This window comes from Globicephala melas, chromosome 15, assembly GCF_963455315.2.
Source record: "Globicephala melas chromosome 15, mGloMel1.2, whole genome shotgun sequence".
In the NCBI taxonomy this organism is placed as follows: Eukaryota; Metazoa; Chordata; class Mammalia; order Artiodactyla; family Delphinidae; genus Globicephala; species Globicephala melas.
The window spans coordinates 73458896-73477813 of NC_083328.1; the positions used below are offsets into that span (position 1 = coordinate 73458896).

Consider the following 18918-nt stretch of genomic DNA (forward strand, 5'->3'; position numbering starts at 1 on the left):
ACCACTGCGCCACCAGGGAAGCCCCCCTGCCTTCTCTTGATCTTAGAAGAGGGATAGCCACAGGGCAAGGCAGAGCTGGTGGTAGGACAGCCAGGAGGTCTCTCTGTGGGCGTCCATCCTCAGAAGAAAAACACACCCTTAGTGGAGTCTGAGCTTTGCAGTTGGATGAGTGGGTTTCCTGCATTGCAGCGCTCAAGAGAATTTACTTCTTGGCCAGCAAAACCACGGAAGAGCCTGAACAGCCACCTTTAGCAAGGGCCTCTTCCTCGCCTTCATGAATTGGGCCCAATGTCAACCAGCAGTCTTACCAGAAACTCACTGTCCATGTGATGTAGCAAAGTTGGCGTCACCTGGAAAACCCTTGAATTCATGGGAGCTGAAGGAAAGCACCAGGGTTTGCCAATCTATGTCTCAGAGCACACTTTATTCCCTTATAGGAAGCACCCGGGCTTCCGCCTCAAGTGCTTTCCACCTTGGCGCTGGTTCTGAGGGGTTAGCTGGCCACTCTGAGAATGGAGGTTTGGAGAAAGCATGAGCTAGCAACCCCTAGGTCAAAGGCTTAGTCAGGATCCTAGGTTTCAAACCCAAGAGCTGAGAACAGTCTATGGATTGCAAGTCTCTAGAACATGGCCTTCCCTTACTCCCCCCAAATGCAGGGAGAAATCAAACAGCCTCAAGAGGTGTGAGAGCAAGAACCTTAGGATTTTGGAACCAATTCCACCTCCTAGTTAGGTTTCTGGAAACAAGCAAGCAAACGTAGTAGCAACTACTCACAACTCGGCTGTACGAATTCCCTGGGGGAGCCCCAAGGAGAATGGACAGTCTCCAAGACCAGCCTGGGTCTGAGGATTCACTTAGGGAACACTGAGAAGCTTTCCATTAGAGGTGGTTGTCGAGAACCATGGCCTGAAAATCACACATGGTACCCAACCGCCAAGCAATCTATCCCAGCAGTTCCAAGACTGTAGCCAATGTGGTCAGAGGTTCCTAACAGTTTCCCCCATGTACTTAAGGCAGGCTTGATCATTGCAGAGGGGCCTATGAGAGCCCCGACTGTCTCACTTGCCACCTGGAAAAACTCACCCCAAGAGAAGGAGGGTAGAAGAGGTGACTGCATCACCTTGAAAAATAAAGTGAGGAGCCTTAGACCCAGATGAGCTTGAGAGAGGAATTCAAGAGCATAGAGGTTGAAATACCCAAACCTTCACTTCCTTTCTGAGGAAGTTGATCTTCTTTAATCAATTTGGTCCTCCTGGTAGAGGACCAAAACATTTGCCTCCCCAGCAGAGATCACAGACAAGCTCATCTAGATGTCTGGGCAATTTCCAGGCGGAATATACTCAGCCCAAGTCCTCCATAGAGCCCGTGGCCTTTGGCACCACCAATGTGTGTGTCCCTCTTGGCAAAATTTCCTCTTTTATATATATACACACACACACCTAAAAGCAGTTCAAGGCTAACTCCCTGCCAGTTTGGCTCATATAAAAGAGGGTTAAAATTCTCAGTGAGGAAAACCCAAAATGTGTCCAATTGTATAAAGGATCTTCCCTTGCAAGAAATGGGGAGAAAAGTCAATTCTGTCCCCTTTCTCCTCTTTTGCAAAAGAAATTTAATTGGAAAATAGTATTATAACTCCAAGACCCATTTTCAGGCCATTTTCCCCCAAACTCCAGCTGACTTTGGGACTAGGCAGTGTTATAAAAGAAACATTTTCCTTTTCATAACGCCAGTATACCATATAGAGTAGGAGGTCACATGAAACACCAAGAACTTAATATGTTAAGATTTACCAAATAAAAGCACGTAGCTAGAACCACCATATTGTTATCAACAGGGACAGGTACAAACAGAACCAAGCACACGTTTGCTGATAGAGTCCTGTATCCAAATGATGGTTAGATACTACCTGCATGAGAAACATCATCTCCATCTTCAAAATACTTTGACCTTCTCAGGCCACTTTCTAGATGTATAACAATTAAGGGCTATTTTCAGCAAGTCCACTAAAATTCTTACCAAGTTTTCTTTGCATTTTGGAAAACTTTTGCTTTGCTTTACAATTGCCTAAATGTAGGCCAAGTTTGACTACCATATTTCTTATTTAAACTGCAAATAATTACATAAAATCTGTCCCGTTCCTGCCTTAATTACAACCTTCTTAAATACCTGTTCATCTAGTAACATTGCCCCACCTGTCTTGTTTCTCTCTAATCTCTGCCTTTCGTTAAATCACTCTAAAGACACACAGCTGTGCTTTTTCATCTGTGCTGACCACCCATTAGAAATAGAGGATTTCTCCTAGCTCCCAGTTCACTGATTCTACTCCTTCTATTTCCCATTTATTTATTTTTTAAAATGTTTTTTTATTGTGGTAAAAGTCACATAATATAAAACATACTATTTTAACCATATTTATCTGTACAGTTCAGTGGCACTAAATACATTCATATTGTTGTGCCACTCTCACCATCATCCATCTCCCGAAATTTTCACCTTCCTGAACTGAAACTCTGTCCCCATTAAACACCGACTCCCCATTCCCCTCCCCACCCCTGGTACCTGGCATCTACCGATGTACTTTCTGACTCTATAGATTTGACTATTCTCGGTACCTGGTATAAGTGGAAGCAAACACTTCCACTTAGGTACAGGTATAAGTCTGTACCTAATGTATATTGTAATGCATTTTTTTTTTTTGCGGTACGCGGGCCTCTCACTGCTGTGGCCTCTCCCGTTGCGGAGCACAGGCTCCCGACGCGCAGGCTCAGCAGCCATGGCTCACAGGCTTAGCCGCTCCGTGGCATGTGGGATCTTCCCGGACCGGGGCACGAACCCGTGTCCCCTGCATCGGCAGGCGGACTCTCAACCACTGCGCCACCAGGGAAGCCCAATGTGCCTACTCTATTCCTTAGATTGACTGGTACAATCACATTTTTCTTCCTTTTTTCCTCTTCCTGTTAAAGTAGCAGGTGTACTGTTGACATTCCCCATTTTGGAAAGTTTTTCTCTCAGGATGACCAGAGCAAAATGACACAAAGCAGCTTCAATAAAGTTTTGCTGCTGTCATCCAATAGTTAACCACAATTAGCCAATTCCTACCAAATAAAACAATCAGACATAGATAACGTAGACAAAGACCCCAAAGGCCTGGGACTCTAACCCAGGGTTTGAATATCTCAGCAGCTAAACCCTTCATAAAGTCTCTTTGGGGTGGGCCTACTGACCCACGATCCTGGCCTTGGGAATCCAACCCAAAGTTTTGACCTCTAAGTTGAACAAAATCTCCCCAGGGTGGGCCCCTAACCCACAATCCTGATGAGGTTATTAAATAACTTAGGCACAGGCACATTTTAACGAGGTTACTCACCCAAAAGACCTTTGAAGCAGGAGCTGTTTCTTCTCTCAAAATTGAAAGTAGCACCAAGGAGCCTGGAGTACTGTGGAGGCGGGGGAAGCAGGAACCCAAAAGCCAACCCTCTAGACAAATTCAGTCTGATGGACCACTCAGGGTTGGTGACGAGAGCGCACACTCTGCTGGGGACTATAGTGCCTTGGGCAGGTAGTCACAAGACCTGCCAAAAATTGTTGCCAAAATTGTTACCGAGTGACGGCTTGCTACCCGACACACATAGGAGCCAACACTGTGGCACCAGCTTTTGGGAAAATAAAGTTTTTTCTGTGAGATCGACTGGCAAGGAAACGGAACACAAGGCTCTCAAATATCTCTGTGATCCTGGGTTCAGGGGGAAATTTAAAGGTTTAGGGGAATTTCAAACTTGGAAGCTGATTCGCTAGTCTTGAATCAATCTGTATAAGCTACTCATGCTGCTGGAAGACAGGTTTTCCTTATTGAAGGGCTTCTTACTTTGTAAATGGCTCAGGTGGCAACATTTCTATTCTTTGAGTTCTGTAGACTGAAGATTCTTGGTTCTGAGGTCATCCTGGAGACGTGGGTTCCTATCTTGCAGATGCGCAGTGCTGTCTCTGTAAAATAACTCAAGGTTTGCGTACTCAATCAACCTACTTAAGGAGGCAAAACCAGTTTAAGCTGGTCCATGTTTTATGCACTGTTTCAGGAGCCCCTTTATTCCAGCTTCTGTTTCCTTGATTTATCCCCATCCTCCTTTGAGTACTTCCTAGCTTTCTGGTACAAGACAAAAATCTTTAAAAAATGTCAAAATCATGAAAAACAAGAAAGGAGGGTTCATTGTTCTAGGAGATGAGTCATGACTACCAAAGGCAAGGTACGATTGTTTATAGGATTACAGAATTAAGGGAAAAAGCTCTAAACTTGGACTGTATATTAAACTATATTTCTGCATCAACATTAAATATTATGAGGGTAAAAATGATTAGACATTTTGCAGGAGATCATTTTTTTAATGACATCTACACTAAAGTGTTTGGGCATGAAATACCGTGTTGTTTGTACCATACTCTCAAATGATTTAGGCAAAAATAAAAAGGAAAAAAAATCCAGACACATATTGTAAATAATACACACAGAGACTGAAGGAAGCATGGCTCAGTGTTACCAGCTGGTGACTGAGATAAAGAGGGTATGATATGTGGGTGTTCATTGTGCTACTCTTTAAACTTTTCTGGAGCTGTAACATCTTTCAGAATAATAAGTTGGGGAAAATAAAATAAAATAAAACAAATCAGACAGAGAACAGGAATTGTGGTTGGGGACAAGCCTGTGACCCTCTGCCTGCCCTGTAAAAACAGCTCCTATCGCAGCTGCCTCTGTGTGACATGAGGAATCACACACCATTTGCTTTTACCAACCAAAGGATAGGTCTAGACAGATCTGAAGAGCAATTGTTTCCCTATCATTCAGGAGAAGGATAATAAGGCAAAGAGGGAGAGAGGGAAGAAAAAAAAGGATGGAATGAAGGAGAGATGGAAGGAGGGCAGGAAGGATGGAAGGCAGGAATTTACTGATCAACACATCCGAGGCAGGCCCTGCGATAGATCCGTCTACATTATTCATCTGCTTCTAACAATAACCTTTAAAAGACCAGAAAATCGAGGCTTAGAGAAGTCAAAAACCTGTCCCTTGGCCACAAAATAAAAACTGGTCATCTCAGATGATGATGTCCAGTAAAGAAATACAATTAAACCAATTAGTCATAAGAAGAGAGGGCCAAAAGTTATATGAGCATAGAGATTTCTAAAATCCTGACCATGGTTTATTGTTTTTTGAAAGAAAGCTTTGTAGCAGGAAGAATTGTGTCCTTTAAGCTAAAACATCGGTAAGGACATCTGGACCTCTCACCTAGGCTAAACCTCGGGCCCAGAGGGCAAGTCCAGGAAAACTAAGAGGCTTCCTTCCCTGTTTGAAAAGCTCCTAGGACTGTTAGGATGCACGCAGGTTTCCGCCTTCTACTGTATTACAATGTAGTGGCTGGTGCATGAGAATTAGGATGTTTTGTTTGGGGTGAACGGTGGGGATATGCTCCACCTTTCCCCGGCCCCTCCCCCGCCCCCGCTCCAGGCCACCCGCAGCTGCAGAAGGAAAGGACACGCTCCATAGCGTAACCAGCCTCCCGTGAAGACACTCTCTGATTGCGCTACGGGAGAGAGAGAAGCAAATTAGCCAATTATGGCAGCTCCACTAACGGCTCCGTATTCAGGCAATTCGCTGTCTGCTTCCCACACGGACAAAGAAACTAAGAAAGGGATCAAATCAACATCTCAGAAAGAAACAATATGTTCGATGAATGAATTAAAACGGAAGATCTCTTGATTATTGAAGGCGATTCTCACTCCGAAGTCAAAAGCCTGCAGCACCTTCCCAAAACAAAGTTCCTGTCACTCCTTCAGGAAAATATTTATTCAGGGCCTAAGACGTGTCAAGTGTGACATGAACAAACTGGAGCAAGGAGAACAAGGAGGCTCTTGATCGGTCAAACAGATGCGGCAGATCTGACCCCTCTGTCCATACCTCCTGGGGTCTGGGGTCTCTTGAGATCCAGGTAACAACAGTCTGGGAAGGCAGCGGTTGCCGTGCGTGAAAGCAGACTGAGCAGGTAGAGCCAGTTTGCTGGCAGTTGAAGCCAGCAAGTTGAAGGTGGTGGGTATGACTGTATTTTATCATGTATTTATGTGCGGTATGCGGGCCTCTCACTGTTGTGGCCTCTCCCGTTGTGGAGCACAGGCTCCGGACGCGCAGGCTCAGCGGCCGTGGCTCACGGGTCCAGCCGCTCCGCGGCATGTGGGATCTTCCCGGACCGGGGCACGAACCTGTGTCCCCTGCATCGGCAGGCGAACTCTCAACCACTGCGCCACCAGGGAAGCCCCTGACTGTATTTTAGATGCTCCTTTCTGAGGTTACATCATCCTGAGGGACTCCTGTCCTCCTCTCCCCCCCACGCCCCCATTGCAGTCCTGGACTGGGTGGAGTGACTGACCACTGGCCACCGTGGGGATCAGAAGAGGTGGGTCCTCAGGGTAGGATGAATAGTACACGGAGCTGGACTCTCGCCTTCTTTTTGTGTGTGCTTGACCCTCAAGGACAGGCCTATTTATTACAAACTGTAACACCCCTTTCCTTGTCTGATAGGTGAATTCAACTAGAGTCATGGGTCTGAGATCTTAGAACCACCCAGCGTCCGATTGCCCCCGAGGCAAATAATTTCAGCACCCAGGACAGCTCCTGGCACATAGTGAGCCCTCAAGGCACATCCGTGTAAAGCATGAATTTTTGTCCTAGAACAAAGACCCAGGGGGCTGTTAGTGGATGGAGCGAAGAGGAGGAGAAGTGGTCTTAGTACAGTGGGTTCCGGGCTCACGACCCACTTTTAGTGAAGTGGGTCTGCACGGGGGAGCCCCTGGGAGGGGGGGGCCCAAATTTGATAACAGGGATTTCCACCCAAAAGTCAGGGCTGTACATGAGATGAGACTGCAGTGGTATGTTTGTAAACTGGTGCTTTAGGAAAAAAAAAACCCTGGTTTGCTGATTTCCATGGTGTCTATTCTCTTACCATGGCTGATTCCAAGCCATCAGTTAGTAAAATTCCTGTACATTTCACAGTTGGCTCTCAGAGCTGTCTGTCCTCTGCCCACCACCGAGTATGAGTGATCAGGCGGGTCCCCACTAGGGGGTCTCACAGCAGAGATGGGGGGCACCGTGGGGCTGCGGGTGAGCTTGTACATATCGTCACACAACAGGGGGTGTTCCTTGAAGGAATCACCCACAAAGTCACAAACAATGAGGATCTGGCAGATTCAGGCCAATTAACACTGGAGAAGAGAAGCCAGCAGGGATGAGGATGAAGCAGGCTCTTCAAGAGAGAATGGGGGCTGAGAGGGTTGGGAGAGACCCCTGGGGAGGCTCCAGAAGCCCTTGAGTCTTTCTGAAAATGAGGCTCCTTTGATCAGGCTGCAAAAGCCAGGCCTGGAGGGAAGGATGTCAACCGTGCTGCAGTTTTATCAGAAAAATGATGTAAAAAATTTGTGTTTGATTCATTCTTTGATTACTCTGAGAATTAAGGCACATTTTCCACTATCACCTACACGTCGTTAAATATGAGATAAAAACTTATTTGTCATCGGATTTAGTTTCATTTTTTCTAGACGAGGCCTTTAGTTCAGAAGAGGTGGTTGAGAGCAGGAACTCTGACTGTGCCAATTACTAGCTGGGCAGCCTTCCTGTGCCTCAGTATCCTTACCTGTAAATGGGGATAATAGCACCAGTATCCATGGTGCGGAAGATTGAGCAATTCAACATGGGTAGGTTACTGAGAATAGCGCTTGGCCGAAAGTAAATCCCAGATACATATTTGTTAAATTACAAAACATTTGCTATGAAGCTTTGATACCTAATTTAATTGGATTTGCCTCAAATGGCTTTTTATCTGTTTGGATTGTCCTCAGCTAATAAAGACCTCATGTCATTACATGTGGTCTTTGCGGGGAAAGAAACACACTGTGGTGTCATGAGAGGAGCTTCGGGGGAACTGACCTGGTCCCTGGGCCAGGATGCGGGGATAATGACAGACACAGAAGAATCCCTCAAGGAGGTGACATTTCATCTGAGACATGACAGGTGAGCTGCAGGTAACTAGGTGAGGAATTGGGGTGGGGGTGGGGAAACATTCCAGTAGGAGGGAACAGCATGTGCAAAGGCCCCGAGGTGCTGGGAGCCTGGTATGTCCAAGGCCGGGACCCAGTGAACACAGAGGTGAGTGGTGGGAGGTGGGACTGGTGAGGGGCAGGGGCCTGGGAGTTTGGGCTCCATCCTAAGGGCTGTGGGCAGCTTCTGGAAGGTTTGAAACAGGGGTGTGACTGGGGTCAGATTTGCCTCTTCGGATGTTTCCAGTTGTAACGGGAAGTTCTCCTTGTCTAGGGCTGTTCTTTTCCACCTCATTCCCCACCACAGCCAGCTTCATGGCTCAGAACCTGGGTGGGATGGCAGACCTCAGTTTTAGGACCTTGGTCACAACTCAGGAGAAAATCAGAGAGATGGTCAGGAAATATGCAGAAAGGAGCTCTGGCGTGGCCAGCAGGGATCTCAGAGTCAGTCAGCAATGTATCTTGTTCTGGGACTGAGCCTGACGCAGGGCTTTGAGGAGAAGCCTCAGGACCACCTGGAATCACAGGGACCATGGTTGGGGGGACCGGCGAAAGGGTCAGAATGGAAGCCCCCAGCTTTGGGAGTGTCGGCTGGCGAGCACCAGCTGGCCGGGAGGTTTAGATCCCACTAAACTGCAGGTCTGCGTGGGGAGCAGGGAGACACAGGTGCATCTCTGTGCAAATACCTTCAGTGCCCATGCTTTACATCCCTGCAAAGTGTAAAATTATTAAAATTCCTCGAGCGGATAAACCCAAGCCTCTCTGTTTCATCTGTGCTTATTGTGGTCTGGATTAACTATTTCATCAATTAACACAAGTAGCATTTGGAGTAAAAAAATAGAGAATTAACTAAAAATAGGTGAAGCAGTGGAATTCCATCACAAGGACGTTTATGAATAATTAACGGGCCGACGCAGGGCTGTTTGTCAGCGACACCCTCCCCCTCAGCCTGTCGCTTTTCCCTTCGTGGCACAGGCAAGACTTTGTTTTCTAGCATGAAGAGTCTCTTAATTAAATCTCATTTGTCAAGAGGCGAGATGTATTTGTGTTTCCTCCGGCTCCCATTGTTATAAACTTTGCAATGTTATTTCTGAAAAATGCTCCTTTTCGGCTTGAAAGAGCTGAGTTGTTGCTTTTTCTCTCTTCCACTGTAAAGAGGAAACGCTACAAGTTCTTTGTCGGGTAATCAGTTATCCTCCTTAAAGGATCCCTGAAGTCATCATCTGAAAATTACAGCTTCTGGAAAACAATGAAACGCCCACTTTAGCATATTGTCACGTCAGAGTGATTTTGCCTCCCCCTCAGGGTCATAAAGCCTGTCAGTTATGTTCATGGCCTCTGGCTGTAGATGTGGTCACTTCTGCCTGCCACTTCTGGGGTTTCGATGTTGATGCTGTATCTCTCTTAGCTTCTCAGAAGCCCTGTAATGATGCCCCAATTAGAAACGCATCCTTCTCTTTCTCCATCTCACTCTAGTTGCTCTAATTTATGTCTCTCGACAGTACTCCCACCATGTGTGTCATCTGCACCTCTGTGTGGAGTAGGAAGGTCTCAAGCTCAAGGTCCCTGGCGGGTAAACAACAATCAAAACAATTTCAAGTTCACGGACATCCTCTGCAATCAACATCAACTGCTCCATCAGGAAAACAGGACCTCGTATTGTTGGTGAGTAGCAGGTAGTTCACGAGCTTGTCAGCATGACCCACGGCCCCTGATCTGTATCAATATGAAATAAGAACGCATTTAAGAGGTGTCAGGAAAACATGGCACGTGCCCCCCTCCCATTTGACATCGATTCATTCATGTATGAAACTGAGTCTTTGTGATGGTGAAGCATTAAGGATCCTGTGTGGTCAGATTAATATCATGGAACCAGAGAGCGGAAGCAGGTTATTAAATGTCCCCTACTTTGCCTTCCTTCCAACGGGCAGAAGAAAACAAACAGAAGGCTTAGATGCAAATGTGGATTTATGTCCAAGGATTCACGAAAGCAGCATAGACTGAGAAAGGGAAAGCAGGGTAGATGCCCCAGATAATTCAGGTTAAAAAGACTTTTACTGGAAGCATCATAGTCATCCAGGCGCAGCTTGTTGATTCTGCCATAGTTTCTCCATCCTTTCTTCTTGTGGAAGAACCACAGGGACATGCCAATGTTTAGTGGAAATGTGGAAGCATCATTGAAATTCCTTGAGCCAAGGGCAGGTGTTCAGGTCTCAGCCCCTGCCACCACCTGTGGTTTCACTTCCCTGCTGGCCCATGGAATTATTCACATAACTCAATAACATCCTCCCATGGGAACCAGGGACAACCTCACCCTCTTGTTACTATAAAGCCTGCGTCCCACAGCCCCTGCTTGTTCACTCTGTTCCCAGGTGCAGCCCCCACGTGGCTCTGCTTGACGTGGAGTGTCCTGCCTCCTGGGCTTTGAGTATATGTGACTAATAAACTGCTGTCAGGCTCCTCTGTCCAGTGTCCGGTGTTGTGTGTTTAGCTATTTCACCAGTTTAGGGTGGGGGATCTCTCCCTCACTGATGGGGTGAATAGGAGGTGATAGGACACCTGTGGACCTTCAATAAGCCAGTTTCTACAGTGGGAGACGGTAGGGCTGAAAATACCTGAGACGACACGTAACACGTATCTGATACACATCCCTTACATTTTGTGTCGTCGTTTGCCACTTTCTTTCTACTTGACAATATGCTTTTAAGGGCAGATGTTTGAATTGTATGTTTTATTGCTGCATCTCAAGCACTTGCAGGATTTCTAGCACATAGTAGACCTTCAATAAATATCTATGAAATGAATAAATGAACAAACTAATGCAGTTACCAAACAACCTTGGCTGGGAACGAATAAGGACATGGTTCTTGATGTTAGACCTTGTGGGGGAAAATGACCAGAATGTCTTCCGTTTATCATTGCCTTGAAAAAGGCAGTGTGGAGGCAGGACCTCAGGTCTTTGTTGAACTGCAGCTGCTAACCCTCCTCTGTATCTTGCCTCCCTGTGTGGAGGTGGTGCGGACAGGTGGATGGGGGACAGGGTGATCTTTCCCCTCCTTTCTCCCCTCCCTGTCGCCCCCTCTCCCAGCCTCCTCACTCACCTTGGGGAGAGACTTTCATAGCTGCTGCCGTTGATACTTCTCTTAAGCACACCCCAGCTCTTCCACTGAGCCCAGGCTGCTGCTTCACAGTAGGAATGAGGACGCACAGCGTTAAATTGTTGTTAGTATTGTTATTATTTTTTTGCGGTACGCGGGCCTCTCACTGCTGTGGCCTCTCCCGTTGCAGAGCACAGGCTTCGGACGCGCAGGCTCAGCAGCCATGGCTCACAGACCCAGCCGCTCCGCGGCATGTGGGATCTTCCCGGACCGGGGCACGAACCCGCGTCCCCTGCATCGGCAGGCGTACTCTCAACGACTGCGCCCCCAGGAAAGCCCCGAGACGGTAGCTTTTTAATTTTCTAAATGAAAAATCGTTTTTACTATGAAAGTGATAAATATTCATTGTAAAAAGAAATAACCCCACGAGTACATTGTAGCATTTCAGTTGGAGTCAAGAGTCCCGAGAGCTGCCTTTTCCATAAACACCATGTGTCCCCTGCCCCCCGGTGCCCCTATAGGGGAAGCTCACATGAGCCCGGCACCCAAGGCTCACCGTGGTCCTGTCCCAAGTGGCACAGGGATCATTTCTGGCTGCCCACAATTGGATCCCCTCGCTGAAGCTCCAATCGTCCTTTTGGGAATCACTCCTCCCCCAGGTAAGAGGGGTGCGGGATAGCCCCTGGTGACACGTCCTATCACGAAAGCTAAGGGTCGAGGTCCTCCCTCTCCACCCGGCTTTCCTGAGGGGTGGGCGCTGGTCTAAGTCTGGCCCCTACACGCTCTTTCCTGAACTCTGTTTTGAGCAAGTGACGGAAAGAAGAGGGATCGGAGGAGGTCACTTTCCCAGGCAGCGTCCTGATCAGCCCGTTCTGGTGCGAGATGGTCCTTCTTAGCCCCACGGAGTCCTGTGGTTTCCGCCTGGTCCTCTGCGTCTCTTCTAGTCTGTGGGGCTCAAGATCCCGCAGGGAAAGCCCACTGTGCTCACGTCACCCACGTGGGTCACTACGGCTCCCAGCCAAGAGCCTTGACTGCCCCCGGCCCGTCTGGCCATCCGGGTGAGAACACTCTCGCCACCCACCCTCCTGCTGCCAGAAGAAACGGTAACCCTCCGGTGCCACCTCTTACCAGCAACCCTCCACTGAAACTCTGAGATCTTGTCTCCATGGGAGAAAACAAGGGGACTTGTTGAGGTAACTTCTGGTGGAGCAGGGCAGACATCCAGTCAGACCAGCTGGACCTAAGGCAGGGGATGCATTGCCCGGACACAGGCCATCTGCAGGAAGAGGGAAGCAGGAGGTGGGGCCCAGGCTCAGGAGGGCAGGACCGAGTCCTTGCAGGCCATCAGGATACCACGTGGCCCGTCTGTCCCTTGTCCTGGAGCCACACATCCTCTCTGGTCATCCACTTCATTACTCTTCTTTCTGTCCCTCTGAGGACATGGCTGGAAATGGTGGTCCCATGGTAACCCAATGTATGTCTCCTTAGTTCAGTGACCTCAAACAGATTCTGATTGGTCCTGACCAGGTCAGGAGCTCTGCCCTCATCCAGTCAGCCCTGGGCAGGAGTTTGGGTCAAGCATGGCTGTTGGAGGTGACCCCTGTGAATGTGTGGAGAAGGATGCCAGGGCTGGGCTTGTGCCTCAAAGCCTGGTCACCTCAGAGCCCTAAGGTGTGTGCCAGTCCTGGGGATGACATGTGGGTCATCGACACACAGACCTCCCTCACCAATCAGGTGAACGGATTAACCTTCCCTCCTATCAGTGGAATCTACAAGATTACTTTTTAATAAATGGTCTCTTTGGAAAATGCTCAGAGGAGAAAGATGATCTCTGGTTCTTACAGTGAAAGTCTGTTTCCCTTTGAGATAAGGACTGATTTGTAACACCTGTCATAAACCATTAATTTTACTTTTGTGGGAAGAACTCCAGAAGAATTTCTCTTTCAGAAGCCTATCGAATTATCAGTGGTTTTGAGCAACAGTTTCCTAAGCAGTGGGTCTGTCTAACCCTCAATAATGTGAGAAGTTTCAAAAATAATTTGATTCCCTCCCCTCTACTTCCCCGCTGGGCTGGCGATGCCCCCTTAGCTGCTGCATCTTGGGATGTCAGTGTGGGTGACTTGGGGATGGAGACAGCAGCTCTATATCAACCAGCGTGGACACAGGTGTGTCCCCCAGCAGGGACCTGGGGACCCTGTGCCCAAGCTGTCAGGGGTCTGTCTGGGGTCTGAGTATAATGATGCTGAAGGTGCCATGAGTCTCCCGTCAGGCTTCCAGGGCAGCTCAGACACTCTCTCTGGGCCAATCCCACCCCTACCCCTGAGAGTGGCCATAACATGTCTGCCCACACCCCTGTCTTTGTCACACAGTGGGGCTGACCAGTCAGCATGACACTGACCACAGCTTGGAGCTGTGGGTTGACTCTTTCAGATTATTTAAACAGACTATCATGTCGTTTGCAAACAAGGACAGTTTTATTTCTTCTTTCCAATTTGCATACCTGTTATTTCATTTTCTTGTCTTATTGGATAAGCTAAGATTTCTGAATGGGGATCTCTGCAGAGCACAGCAAGTGCAAAGCTTCTGAGTTGGGTTGAGTCTGTTCTGTTTGAGGAACTGTGATAAGGCTAGTGGGCAGCAGCCTGGCAGCAGAGAGGAGAAGGTGGGGCCAGACCACCCTGGGCGTAGTAAGTTGGTGGAGAGTTGGGATGTGCTAGGGCAATGGGAAAGTATTAAAGGATTTTAGGGAAGAGAGTAACATTCAGGGATACTGCGTATTCTGGGACTCAGTAAATTCATAGTTTAAATGTTAAGAAGGTATTTGTATTTGCAGAGACAAATGAGATTGTTTTATAACTGTGTGAGAAAATCATGTAAAAAGTATTCAACCCTATTTTTTTTCTTTTCTTTCTGTCTTTCCTTTTTTTTTTGGTCACACAGCATGTGGGATCTTAGTTCCCCGACCAGGGTTCGAACCCACACCCGTTGCTTTGGAAGCATGGCATCTTAACCACTGGACTGCCAGGGAAGTCCCTCAACCCTATTTTCTAAAGGCTGTTCAAAATGATAGATTTACTTCTCAAATTCATGACAGTTATGCATTCTAAAGCTGACAGAGAGCAGAAAATTTACCAAGTGGCATGAATATGTTAGAGATATTGATTTAAAACCAAACCACCAATTTTTACACTTTCCAAAGGAATTCAACTGCTGGGTTTCTTTCTCAAACACAAATAGAGAATGTTAATGAATGCTTTGAACATTCCTTTCCTCAAATCATTTTATAAGCTTTGATAGAATTTTAATTGAAAATGAAATATCAATTATTAAAAGACCTGTATATTTTATGAAAGGTCTTATATTTTGCAGAAACTGCTAAGAATATTGTGCTTTTTACCTGGTGGCTGTTGGCAACTTTAAATAACTTTTTTTCCTTCTGATTTTAAAAGACTTGTTCATTCTAGAAAATTTGGAAAATTACTCTAAAGGAGAAAATGAAAACCAACATGATTGTACCACTCATATGTCACCACTGCTGCCATCTTGACTTATCTCTTACTCAAGTTTTTTCTCTGAATATGAGTGTATATGTGACAAGAGCTTAACATAGTTTTTTTTTTTAATTTTTATTTTATATTGTAGTGTAGTTGATTAACAGCATTGTGTTAGTTTTTGGTGTACAGCAAAGTGATTCAGTTATACATATACATGTATCTATTCTTTTTCAACTTATTTTCCCATTTAGGTTATTACAGAATATTGAGCAGAGTTCCGTGTGCTATACGGTAGGTCCTTGTTGGTTATCTATTTTATTTTAACCAAACTATTTTATTTCTTTTTTCTTTCTTTTTTAAAATTGGGGTATAGCTGTTTTCCAATGTTGTATTAGTTTCTACTGTACAGCAAAGTGAAGTAGAGTTCCCTGGGCTATACAGCACATTCTCATTAGTTATCTATGTTATACATATTAGTGTATATATGTTAATCCCAATCTCCCAATTCATCTCCCCCCCTTTCCACTCTTGGTGTCCATACATTTGTTCTCTACATCTGTGTCTCTATTTCTGCCTTGCAAACTGGTTCATCTGTACCATTTCATAGTTTTATAACCTGCTTTTTTTTCACTTCATGTGATACCATGAGCATTTTCTATGCTATTAAAAACTTCTTATAAACATATTATACTATTATCCTTCAACATTCCCTTATCTAGACAATTTATGCAATCTTCTCCATTCTTATTTTGTTGGACGCTTGTGTTGTTTCCTTTTGCTGTTAAAATTTACGTTGCAGTAAAACATCTTACTGAGTAACTTCTGTTCACATTTATGAATTGTTCCTTAAAATAAAGTCTTATGTGTACAATGAGTGCATCTGGAGTTAGTGCTTTTTAAAAAGCTCTTGATATGGCCACCAAATTGTTTTTGGAGACACTGGGACTGAGAGCCCCCGCTGGTGGGCATTCTGTGTCCATGTGGCTGTGTCCTCACAGGCACAGAGTAGTACGTGTTGAAAAGCATTTGTGCAAGTCCAATTTACTGTGCTTTGTTGTTCTTTAATTTACGGAGAATTCATTGCTGGGACCCGCTAGTCCTGGGTTCCACCTTCTCAGGGTTGGATGGAACCGCCTTCGAACCAATGAGGAAACCAAGTCGCTGCCTGACTGAGTGTCATTTGTGCCCCAGCAGCTCCCTCTGACGAGGAACTCCAGCACTTGGAGAAGAATTGCGTCAGTGACCCAGAGTGTGGACAGGAGCTTCTCTGACCAGAATCCAAACCCGCTCCCTGATGGGAGGCCAAGGATTTCAGCTCTGGTGCTTGGTCGCCCAGAGTGGGGACGCCCGTCAGCATGTGGCCAGTGGGCACCCCGGAGACACCCCTCTCGCCCGTTCCAGCCTCTCGAGGTCGGGGCTCCTGTGGACACAGGCTCCACTACTGTGCACTGTGACAGGTGCTCCCTAGCGCCGTGTCCTCCTGGCGCCCCGTCTTCTGACACCTCATCAGTCCCTCTGGGTGCCAGGCCTTACCGACTGCTTCGCCCTGGAGGCCAGTCCCGGAGCCTATTTCACGGCTCATTCAAAAGGAAAGCGAGGAGGCCTTTTCCATTTCATCTGTTAAATGATTTAATTCACGAGGGACTTGGTCACCACGGATCCCAGCACGGCCCGGTTCCCGGGTCTCATGGAACCGCACCAACCGCACCAAGCTCTGCGCTGGGCCCCAGCAGAAGCCGCGCGGCCGGGCCCTGGGGGACACCTGGTCGGGGGACTGGGGCTGGGAGGGGAGGGCAGCAGAGTGTGTCTGATCGTTCGATGCAGCTGACGTGTGAAGTGACACCCACAGTGATGGGATCCAATCCCTCCTGAAGGTGGGGCCCCATGGAAACACATCTGATAAATGTCTACTTAAATATTACGAGGCAGCATTATTCCCGGAGCAGTTTTAGCCCCAGAGGACTTCAAGCTCCTGACCTCGTTCACGCCCACGTTCACAGGCGTCACCGCCCTCCCCTTCCCACAACCTCCTGCTCCTTGTGGGGGTCGTGAGGACAGCCTGGCCAGCCCGCAGGTCACAACAGGTGACACAGGGCGTGGGCGGGAGAGCGGGGGCTGGTCTGCTGGAGGGAGAGTCGAGGCAGGGGAACAGAAGCCACGACCTGAGTCAACACACGGAGGCCTGAGTGGGGGCCCCGCCCGGCCTGTCCCACGGTCCCCAAGGTCCCCATGGTGGTCTCCCAACGGGGGTCCCTCCTGAAGCTCTTGATGAGGGTGTTGAGGTCCTGGGGTTCCTTGGAGGTGCTCCGTCATCCGAGATGTGCCAGGAAGGCCCCTTGGGGACCTGAAGACTCGGGAACCTGTCCTGGTGAAAGGTGGTGGTTGAGTCACTCGGGATCTGAGGTTGCAGGTTGGATTCTGAGGCCAGGACAAGAGGAACTGACTAGAAGGAAACGGGGAAGCAGAGAACCGGGCCTCGGAGGAGCCAGGGCGTCCTTGGGGTCTGGGCCGCAGGAGGAGACGGGCAGACAGGTAGGAATCGGGGTGAATTAGATCCTCCGAGGAGGATGGACGGGCCCTTATCCATAGGAGGGAACAGGGCCATTGCACCAACGCCCACTCCAGGAGCTGGTCCCCAGCCAGATTCTACCCTCTACAACCTTGTCAGGGAACCATTGAGTAAAGCAGGTCAAAGCTGGTGGGACCTCAGGGGTCATTTCATCACAGTTCTCATCCCATAGGCGGCAGCAGCAGCCCTGAGGCCCAGGCGTGACGTGGCCTGGGCAGGTAGCAGGAGCAGAAGCGGCACTAGAGTCCTGGTCACTCCTGGGTGGCCCAACCCCCTGAATGCTACACCGTGGTCCTCCCGAGACAGAGGAGGGCGTTCAGCCACTGAACCAACAGTAACACAATCATGTTGTGTCCTAAAGGGGAAACAAGAAAAAGCAAGTAATTGCTGTATTCCATCGTTACTGGGGCTTCGATGAAGACAGATTCAAAAGGAGGAAAGGTAACATTTTTACTGAAGTACAGAAAAGCCCGAGGGGGTGTGGGAAGCTAATTGGGCCACCCTTCCGTCTTCACGGCTATCTTCACATCAGGCCACATCTAACTAACCCCCCGGGATGACGGTAAATGCTACTTGCAGGCCCTCAAAGAATTGGTAATTTCCATGTCACTTTATAAATCCTCAAAGTGTATGTACACTTGTTTCCTCCAGCCATTCATTTCACAAATGTTTATTGAACACCTACTGTGTGTTGGACCCTGAACGGGGCTGGGGGTTGTTCAGCAGTGAGCGAGGCAGGAAGGTCCCTCTCCAAACGGAGCTGATGTCCTCATGGGGGTTCAGCGAGAACAAGCAAGTGCATGAAGGAGTGAACCAGAGAAAGTCAGGGAGCGATGAGCGCGTTGAGGAATCGAAACCACGGCGCGTGATTGGGGGAGGGGGCGTCACGCCGGATCCCGAGGTGGGGAGCGGGCTCTCTGCGGAGCTGGATGTGAGCTGAGCCCCAGACGATGGAGAGGAGCTGCCTGGGGAGGTCTGGGCGGGGAGGGCTCAGGCAGAGCGGAGCGGGAGCAAGATGCCGCAGCCTCTAAATCGGCAGCACGTGGCTCTGGGGCAGCAGCCGCCGCGCAGCTGGCCCTGCTGTTCCGCCCGTGTCTCTGCCCCTGTGCACGGAGGGCGTCACCGTGACGGCCAGTTTGCTGCCAACTCAGGCCCCGGGCACGAGGCCGTCCCACTGGATAACTGTATTTCTTAATCTCTCCCTTCAGCAAATGGAGGGACGTGGACTCTGGAACTTCACCCCTTTAATCAACAAGTTCTTCCAGGTCTCAGGGGTTTGTCCTTCAGGTATGATTTTCTTCATTCATTCATGCATTCACTCACTCATTCCACAGATGTTTATGAAGTGTCCGCTGCGTGTCTGACCTGTTCTGAGCACTGGGAACAAAGCCGTGAACAAGACGGAAAGATCCCTCCCTACAGGATCCGTACGTCCTAACACAGCGGGACGAACGCCGACGTCAACTGGTAAAAGGGATGGTGTCAGTGCTGGTCCGTGCTTTGGCGAGAAGTGAAGCAGGGAGGGGGACCCTGAGTGTGGAGGATGCAGTAGGGGTGTTATGTTTAAAGTGGGGTGAGGGAGGCCCCCTGAGAAAGCGACAGAGAGGGAGCAGCCCTAAGACTACCTGGGGGAGGAGGTTTCGTGCAAAGGCCCTGGGGTGGGCGTGGAGCTGGACCTCCA

The 18918-nt window shown here is 48.3% G+C and overlaps 1 long non-coding RNA gene across 11 annotated transcripts in view; it reads left to right on the top strand.

The window, feature by feature from the left end:
* Positions 1-18918, top strand: part of LOC115850087 (uncharacterized) — a 38262-nt gene that overhangs the window by 13228 nt on the left and 6116 nt on the right. For 3 of the 11 annotated variants that reach the window (XR_009558958.1, XR_009558952.1, XR_009558961.1), the window contains 6 exons: positions 7879-8050; positions 9579-9741; positions 11365-11520; positions 11696-11833; positions 14115-14959; positions 15863-16446. This is a non-coding gene — a long non-coding RNA (uncharacterized lncRNA). Of the gene's footprint in view, positions 1-7878; positions 8051-9578; positions 9742-11364; positions 11521-11695; positions 11834-11984; positions 12362-14114; positions 14960-15859; positions 16447-18571; positions 18705-18918 lie in introns of those variants that run through there. The other 8 variants (XR_009558955.1, XR_009558954.1, XR_009558956.1 and 5 more) reach the window with 8 other exon arrangements.